Below are 9,362 nucleotides of genomic sequence, written 5' to 3'. Positions count from 1 at the left end.
CGGGCATGGTGGCGCACACCTGTAGTCCCAGCTACTCGGGAGGCTGAGGCAGGAGGATCGCTTGAGCCCAGGAGTTTGAGGTTGCTGTGAGCTCGGCTGACGCCATGGCACTCACTCTAGCCTGGGCAACAAAGTGAGACTCTGTCTCAAAAAGAAAAAAAAAAAAAACTTTACAGAGTTATGAAAACAAAATTAAAAATCACCCCTAATCCCAATACCCAGAAATAAATAAGCTTGACTAACACCATAGTTTTCTGTCTTGCCAGAGTTTTCTATGCTTCTGTGTGGAAAAAAAGAAAAAGACCCTCCACATTTTTACACCCTTTTTAAAAACACTGGTTATTATGAGAGCTCCTAAGTACTTATGCCACTTAGGAGATGTGACAGCAGGCTCTGAGGTGGCCCCAGGGACCCCAGCTCCTGTGTTCACACGAGTGAGTGTGTGTGTGTGTGGTCCTCTCCCAGAGATCCATGATTAGGCTGTGGTGGTATGTCATTTCTTCAGACGTGGTGGTGTGTCATTTCTGAGTTTAGCTTATAAAAGATGTCGCTTCTGTCCTGGGCCACTTGGCTCTGGGAGAAGCAGCTCTGTCGTGAGCAGCCTTGTGGAGAGGCCCATGTGGCGAGGAACTGAGGCCTCCTGCCCACAGCCACGAGAGGGAGCCGGCGCTAGACCCCAGCCCATCCAGCCTTCGGAGACTGCCGCTCTGGTCTGGCCAACTGCTTTGGGTACAAATTCATGAGAGCCCTGAGCCAGAAACACCCAGTTAAGATGCTCCCAGATTCTTGGTCCTCAGGATTTGTGAGGTAATAAATAATGTTTTAGGCAGCTAAGTTTTGAGTTCATTTGTAATGGAGCAAAATACAACAGAGAGATTTGTGTATCTGTACGTGAGGTGCCACTATGGCAGAAGCCTCAGATGCAGAAGTGGCTTTGCAACCAGGCTGCGGACTTTGAGGAGAGTGTTAGTGAAAGCCTTCAGGGCCTTGAAATTGCGGATAAAAGCCTCACAGGTTTTTTTTTTTTTTTTTTTTTTTTTGAGACAGTCTCACTCTGTTGCCCAGGCTAGAGTGAGTGCCGTGGCGTCAGCCTAGCTCACAGCAACCTCAAACTCCTGGGCTCAAGCGATCCTCCTGCCTCAGCCTCCCGAGTAGCTGGGACTACAGGCATGCGCCACCATGCTCGGTTAAGTTTTTTCTTTTTCTATATATTTTTAGTTGGCCAATTAATTTCTTTCTATTTTTAGTAGAGACAGGATCTCGCTCTTGCTCAGGCTGGTTTCAAACTCCTGACCTTGAGCAGTCCTCCCTCCTCGGCCTCCCAGAGTGCTAGGATTACAGGCGTGAGCCACCGCGCCCGCGCCTCACAGTTTCTGACAGATTTGCAGGAAAGTGAGGTAAATTGAGAAAGTGTGTCCTGGTTATGTAGCGGCAGAAGGTTAAGCACCACCATCACCCACAGTTACATGGAAAGTGGAAAATCTAGCTGATGAATTAAGTGATCTAGCTAAGTCTATTTCCAACCAGAGAATTGAAAATGCCACTGGTTTCTTTTTGCTGCTTATAGTAAAATACGCAAGAAAGACATGAGCTTAAGAAAGAACTGTTGAACAAAAAGGAACCAGGGCTCACTGGTTTAGAAGATTCCCAGCCTTTGTAGGTAGCAAATTCTTTAATATTATGCTAAAATTAAGAAATGGCGGCTGGGCGTGGTGGCTTGTGCCAGTAATCCTAGCACTCTGGAAGGTCAAGGTGGACGGATCGTTTGAGCTCTGGAGTTCGAGACCAGCCTGAGCAAGAGGGAGACCCTGTCTCTACTAAAAAAAGAGAAATTAGTTGGACAACTAAAAAATATGCATATATAAAAAAAATTAGCCGGGCATGGTGGCGCATGCCTGTAGTCCCAGCTAATCGGGAGGCTGAGGCAGAAGGATTGCCTGAGCCCAGGAGTTGGAGGTTGCTGTGAGCTAGGCTGATGTCACAGCACTCTAGCTAGGGCAACAGTGTGACACTCTTGTCTCAAAAAAAAAAAAAAAAAAAAAAAAAAAAAAAAGATGGCTTTGAAGCAAAGATCAAATCCAGAGTTCTTTCAGGAAAGCTTGGTTTAAAGATAAAAGAGAGGGTATAACTATACAATTCTTTGTTAAGGCCTGAGAAAAAAAATCAAAGGCGATGCCTCTGTAGTATTCACAGAAGACTAAAAGTTTGAAAAACCATGATAGCAGCAGTGACCTGGGCAGCCTGAACTGAGCCAGAGAAATGTCAAAGTTAAGAGGCCTTTGGGCCGGGCGCTGTGGCTCACGCCTGTAATCCTAGCTCTTGGGAGGCCGAGGCGGGCGGATTGCTCAAGGTCAGGAGTTCGAAACCAGCCTGAGCAAGAGCGAGACCCCGTCTCTACTATAAATAGAAAGAAATTAATTGGCCAACTGATATATATATATAAAAAAAAAAAATTAGCCGGGCATGGTGGCGCATGCCTGTAGTCCCAGCTACCCGGGAGGCTGAGGCAGAAGGATCACTCGAGCCCAGGAGTTTGAGGTTGCTGTGAGCTAGGCTGACGCCACGGCACTCACTCTAGCCTGGGCAACAAAGCGAGACTCTGTCTCAAAAAAAAAAAAAAAAAAAAAAAAAAGAGGCCTTTGGGCCCTCCAAGTTCTGCTGGCAGGAAGCAAGGTGAGGAAAGCGCTGTGCTGTAGATCTGGTAAAAGGATGACTCCAGAGGTGACACGGGTGACACCAAGGCCTCCCAGGGCAGAGTCAAGAGCCACGGAAAGTCATTCCCTGGCGGGAGCAGGACTGAGTCCTCCCGGCGCCTGCCCAGCTGCATTTCGGAACTGCCGAGGGACAGGAACGCGTGCGCCTCGTGTCCGCAGCCTGTTGGAACAGGAGCATCTGTGGCAGTCGTCCCGTGTCTGTCCCAGCGTGGCCTGCTGGCCGTGCGGAAGGCGGTGACGTCCTCCAGTTCACAGAACTGTGTTTGAGAGCTGCCCTTAAGAACGTCACCCTAGCAGTCTCATCTGCCCCTGGACCTGATGACCATGACAAGATGCCGAGCTTCGAGCTGATGCTGTCATGGGGTGAGACTTGTGTCTATGTATTTTTAGTTAGCAAATTAATTTCTTTCTATTTTTGTAGAGACAGGGTCTCCCTCTTGCTCAGGCTGGTTTCGAACTCCTGACCTTGAGCGATCCTCCCGCCTCGGCCTCCCAGAGTGCTAGGATTGCAGGTGTGAGCCACCGCGCCCAGCCGAGGACTGCACTTCTATCTTGGTTCTCACTCTGTCCCTTTGTCTCTGTCTCTGATCACTTGGTCTGGTGGCAGTCATGTTGTTAGCAGCACAATGGCCGGGACCCCGTGCCAAGAAACCAAGGCCTCCTGCCAACAGCTCCATGAGTGATCTGGGCACAAATGCAGCCCAGTTACGTCTTCATTGGCCACAGGCCTGGCTGACACCTTCACTGCCACCTCATGAGGAACAGTCAGCTGGCTGCTCCTGGCGCACTGACCCACAGTGACCGTGGGAGATAATAAGTGGGTTTTAAGCTATTGTGTTTGGGGACCATTAGTCATGTGGCAATAGATAGTACAGGAAATATTCAGGGCATTGCCCCCAACAATATACAGAGTCCTTAGGAAGGCCGGGTGCGGTAGCTCACGCCTGTAATCTTAGCACTCTGGGAGGCCCAGGCGGGAGGATCGCTCAAGGTCAGGAGTTCGAAACCAGCCTGAGCAAGAGCGAGACCCCGTCTCTACTAAAAATAGAAAGAAATTAATTGGCCAACTAAAAATATATAGAAAAAATTAGCTGGGCATGGTGGCGCGTGCCTGTAGTCCCAGCTACTCGGGAGGCTGAGGCAGGAGGACTGCTTGAGCCCAGGAGTTTGAGGCTGCTGTGAGCTAGGCTGATGTCACGGCACTCTAGCCCGGGCAACAGAGTGAGGCTCTGTCTCAAAAAAAAAGAGTCCTTAGGAATGACTTTTACTTTTCTGGGTAAATGCTTTCATTTCTAGTTGATACATGTGTCTTCATCAGGGTTCCTTTCAAAGATTCAGGAAGCTACCATTATTCTTTGAAATAGACTCAAATGCAAATAGAAATGCAAAAGAAAAAGAATGAATGTTTCCATATCCACCTGTTCTGATCACAGACTTTCACTGGCTCTATTTTCAGCTGTTTACCCATATCCATTTGTAGGATTTGGAGTACATAGAATTATCGACGTGGCCGGGCATGGTGGGTCACGCCTGTAATCCTAGCACTCTGGGAGGCTGAGGCAGGCGGATTGCTAGAAAGAAATTAATCGGCCAACTAATATATATAGAAAAAATTAGCCGGGCATGGTGGCGCATGCCTGTAGTCCTAGCTACTCGGGAGGCTGAGGTAGCAGGATTGCTTGAGCCCAGGAGTTTGAGGTTGCTGTGAGCTAGGCTGACGCCATGGCACTCACTCTAGCCTGGGCAACAAAGTGAGACTGACTCAAAAAAAAAAAAAAAAAAAAGCCAAAAGAAAATTATCACCTAAAAAAAAAAATCTGTTATTTTTTAAATAGCCAAAATTTCAGGAGTTAGCAAATAGTTCCTAAAATTTGTGCAATAAAGGCTTTCCTGTTTCCACAATTTCTAACACAAAAATTATTAGGGTCATTTCTTGGTATGGTAATGCACATGTGTTTAACACAAAGAATCGACACTATTGGTTGCATATAAAACCAAAGGGCTAAAAATAGAGATGCTTAATTGTTTCCTTGGTTACAAAAGCAGTATTTTTCTTCTGGTTTTAGGGAAAGGAACTACTGATGCCTTTAATCTTTAGATTCTTGGTGAATACTACTACTTCTTTGTACTGTGGCCTTCTTGCAATGAGATGGAAAAATTAGAAATGTATGATTAAGGAATTATTAATTTATTATAGGTGTGATGATATAGTGGCTAGGTGAGTGAGAAACAGAGACAGAGAGTGAAAGAATCCTTATTTCTAAAGACATATACTCTAATATGATGGGAATCATGGCCAAAGTTTGCTTCAAAATAATCTGGGGCAGACGTAGTAGGCCAGTAGGTGGGGATATAGATGAATACGTATTAAAGCTAAGTGAGAGGTATGGGGACACTTGATGCCCTCCTCTCTACTTTTGTATAATTTTTTATAATTATTATTTTTTTTTATAGAGACAGGGTCTCACTCTGTTGCCCAGGCTAGAGAGCAGTGGCATCATCACAGCTCACTGCAACTTCAAACTCCTGGGCTCAAGCAATCCTCCTGCCCCAGTCTCCTGAGTCCCCAGCTGGGACTACAGCATATCACCACGCCTGGCTAATTTTTCTATTTTTTTGTAGAGATGGGGTCTTGCTATGTTTGACCCAGGCTGGTGTCAAATTCCTGGCCTTAAATGATCCTCCTGCCTTGGCCTCCCAAAGTTATAATTTTGGTGTTTTTTTTTGAGACAGAGTCTCACTCTGTTGCCCACGTTAGAGTGCCATGGCGTCAGCCTAGCTCACAGCAACCTCAAACTCCTGGGCTCAAGCAATCCTTCTGCCTCAGCCTCCCGAGAAGCTGGGACTGTAGACATGCGCCACCATGCCCAGCTAATTTTTTTCTATATATTTTTAGTTGGCCAATTAATTTCTTTCTATTTTTTAGTAGAGACAGGGTCTCGCTCTTGCTCAGGCTGGTCTCCAACTCCTGACCTCAAGCCATCCTCCAGCCTCGGCCTCCCAGAATGCTAGGATTACAGGTGTGAGCCACCATGCCCGGCCTCTATTTTTTAGTAGAGAAGAGGTCTCACTCTTGCTCAGGCTGGTCTTGAACTCCTGAGCTCAAACAATCCACTCACCTTGGCCTCCCAAAGTGCTAGGAGTAGGCATGAGCCACCTTGCCTCGGCCCCTTCTACACAGTCTTACCTTGCTGGGGACGGTACAGCAAGTACTATAGCCCACAGGGCACTGGAAGATCATTAGTTTCTGGAGAAGGAATAGAAGCAAAACCCACCTGCCTCTCCTGGGAAAAGATTATTGCTGCTGGGAGAAGGCAGAAGCAAAAATTCTGTCAGCACAAGGTGACAGCTGTCCACTGAGGGTGGGATTGAGGCCTAGGGGCTCCGAATCTATATGCGTAAGGAGAGAATTCTGTACCTAATGGAAAGATCTTTCACAAATGCGCATGAAAGAAATACGTTGTAAAAGACATACAAAAGCTGAAGGAATTCATCACCAGCAGATCTATACTATAAGAAATATTAACGTCCTTAAGGCAGAAAAAAAATTATACCAGGTGGAAACATGAATCTATACAGAGGAAAGAAGAGTACTGCAACGAGTACAGATTTACATAAGTACATAAAAAGGCTTTTTCTTAAGTTCCTTTAGATGGTAATTTACTGTTTCAACAAGTAGTAATAATACTGTATGGGGTTTATAATACACGTAAAACCAAAATGTGTGACAACATTACCATAAAGTAGGGAAGTATATTATTATAAGGTTCTGATACTATGTACGAATTGATATAATATCACTGCAAGGTAGATCGTGTTAAGTAAATGTATACCACAAATCCTAAAACAACCGCTGAAGTAACAAAACAAAGAGGTATAGCTAATAAGCCACAGGAGACAAATGGGCTAAAAAATATTCAATTAATCCAAAAGAATTCAGAAAGAGAGGAAAGAAATGGGACAAACAGAAAACAAATAGCACTTAAACCCAACAATACCATTAATCACATTCAATGTAAATGGTCTAAATATCCCCAGTTAAAAGCGGAGTGTTGAATTAATTAACTTTAAAAAACCCAATCAAATGCTGCCTATAAAAACAGTGGTCATGCCTATAATCCCAGAGCTTTGGGAGGCCTAGGTGTGAGGATAGCTTGAGGCCAGGAGTTTGAGACTAGTCTGGGCAACAGAGGGAGACTTTGTCTCTACAAAAAATTAAAAAAAAAAAAAAAAAAAGTTAGGTGGGCATGATGGCACATACCTGTAGTCACAGCTACTTGGGAGGCTAAGGCAGGAGGATCACTTCAGCCCAGGAGTTTGAAGCTGCAGATAGCTGTGACTGTAGCAGTGCACTCTAGCCTTGGCGACAAAGTGAGACCATGTCTCTTAAAAAAAAAAAAAAAAAAAAGGGAAATAGTGGTAAAGTATGAATACCTCCAAAAAGAAAAAAACAAAAACAAATCTTACATTTAACATGAAATACTGGTTATCCTAGCCAAAACAATATGAAACATATAAAAAAAAGTCATAGATTAGAAAAGGAAATAAATACTTTGTATTCATAATTTTTTAAGAAAAAAAAATCCAAAGTAATTTCTCATAAATAGAGGTTGAGCTTCCCTAATTGAAAATCCAAAATGCTCAAAAATTTGAAACTTTTTGAGCACTGACATGACGCTCAAAGGTCACACACTCAAAGGAAAGGCTCATTGAAGCATTTTGGATTTTTGGATTAGGGATGTTCAAAACCAGGTGTTCATAAGCAAATATTCCAAAATCTGAAAAAAAAAATCCTAAATCCAAAACATTTCTGGTCCTAAACATTTCAGATAAGGGATACTCAACCTATATAAGTATTAAGTATGACTGCTGGACACAAGCACAATATTTTAAAAGATCATTTTTACTTCAACTTATCATTACTAAACAATCAGAAAATAAAATTGAAAGAGAAGTATCATTTACAATAGCATTTTTAAATTAAATATTAGGGTTAGATGGCAAGATGTTTACACCAAATATTTTAATACAATGTTGAGAGAAATTAAGGAAGACTTAAAAGAGGTTTATTCCACCTCCATGGACTGGAAGACTCAATAATGTAAAATAATCTCTATTATTCTCAAAGTAATAGAGATTGAACACAATCTTAGCCAAAAGCCCAGCGAACTTTTATTTTTACCTGTGAGTGAATATAACAAGCTGGTTCTAAATTTTTATTATGGTAATATATATATATATATATATATATATATATATATATATATATATATATAATTTACCACTGGAATCAGTCTGAAGTATACAATTAGTGGCATTAAGTGAATTCACACTGTTGTATAAGCATCAACACTATCAAGTTCCAGAACTTTTCCATCATCGTAAACGCTATACCCATTAAAATAACTCCTCAATCGTCTTTCCCTCCAGCTCCTGGCAATCTCTACTTTGTGTGTCTATGAACTTGCCTATTCTGGAATCATACAGTATGTGTTTTTGTGTCTTGCTCATTTCGCTTAGCAAGATTTCAAGGTTCATCCATGTTGTAGCATGTATCAGCAAAATATTCCATTGTATGTATATACTGCATTTAGTTTATCCATTGGTCTATTGATGGAATTTGGGTTGTTTCCACCTTTTGGCTATGAACATTGGTACTCAGTGTATATAAGACTTAAATGAGTGATTCCATTTCTTTAATAGTAATGAATTATTTAGACTGTATTTTTTGAGTCAGTTTGACAAGTTAAATATTCTAGTAATTTACTTCTGTAACTATTTTCAAATTTATTAGCAAATGTTATTCATAGTTATCCTTGACTTTTTGATCACTTCTGCCTCTTCTATTTTGCAAATTCATTCTTTTTTTTTTTTTTTTAAGACAGCGTTTCCCTGTTGTCCAGGCTGGAGTGCAGTGGTGTGATCACAGCTCACTGCAACCTTGAACTCTTGACTCTTGTGCTCAAATGATCCTCCTATCCTCCTGCCTCAGCCTCCCAAGTAGCTAGGAATACAGGTGCATGCCACACCACCTGGCTAATTTTCCTATTTTTAGTAGAGAGGGGGGTCTCACTCTTGCTCAGGCTGCTCTTGAACTCCTGAGTTCAAACAATCCCCCCACCTTGGTCTCCCAGAGTGCTAGGAGTGTTTTGGCTATTCTACGTGTTTTGCTCACATATTTTTACATGTATTTTCATAACCAATTCTAAGAATTTATAATTTCCATTATTTCATCTTTGACCCTTGAGTTACTTTTTAAAATTTCAAAATGAATAGGTATTTCTAAAACTATTTTTGCTATTGACCTCTAAGTTAACTGCATTGTAGTCAGAGAATCTGGTGGTGAATGATTTGGAAGCTTTGGGGACTTGCCTATTATGTGCTCTAATACTTGCCAATTTTTATATATATGCCAATATAATCTTGACAAGCATGTATATTCTATAATTGTTAGAATCAGAGATATATGTTTATGACATTAATTTTATTAAATGTTATTTAAACCTGCTACATTTTTTCATTTACTTGAATACAGGAGTTGACATCTCCCACTGTAATAAAAATTTATTAATTTCTCTGTATTACTTAGAACTTGTTTTTAACATAATTGAGGCTATTTTGATAGGTGCATGTAGGTTTAGAATTGTG

This window comes from Microcebus murinus, chromosome 24 (assembly GCF_040939455.1).
Source record: "Microcebus murinus isolate Inina chromosome 24, M.murinus_Inina_mat1.0, whole genome shotgun sequence".
Taxonomy (NCBI): Eukaryota; Metazoa; Chordata; class Mammalia; order Primates; family Cheirogaleidae; genus Microcebus; species Microcebus murinus.
This window is presented reverse-complemented; position numbering follows the sequence as displayed.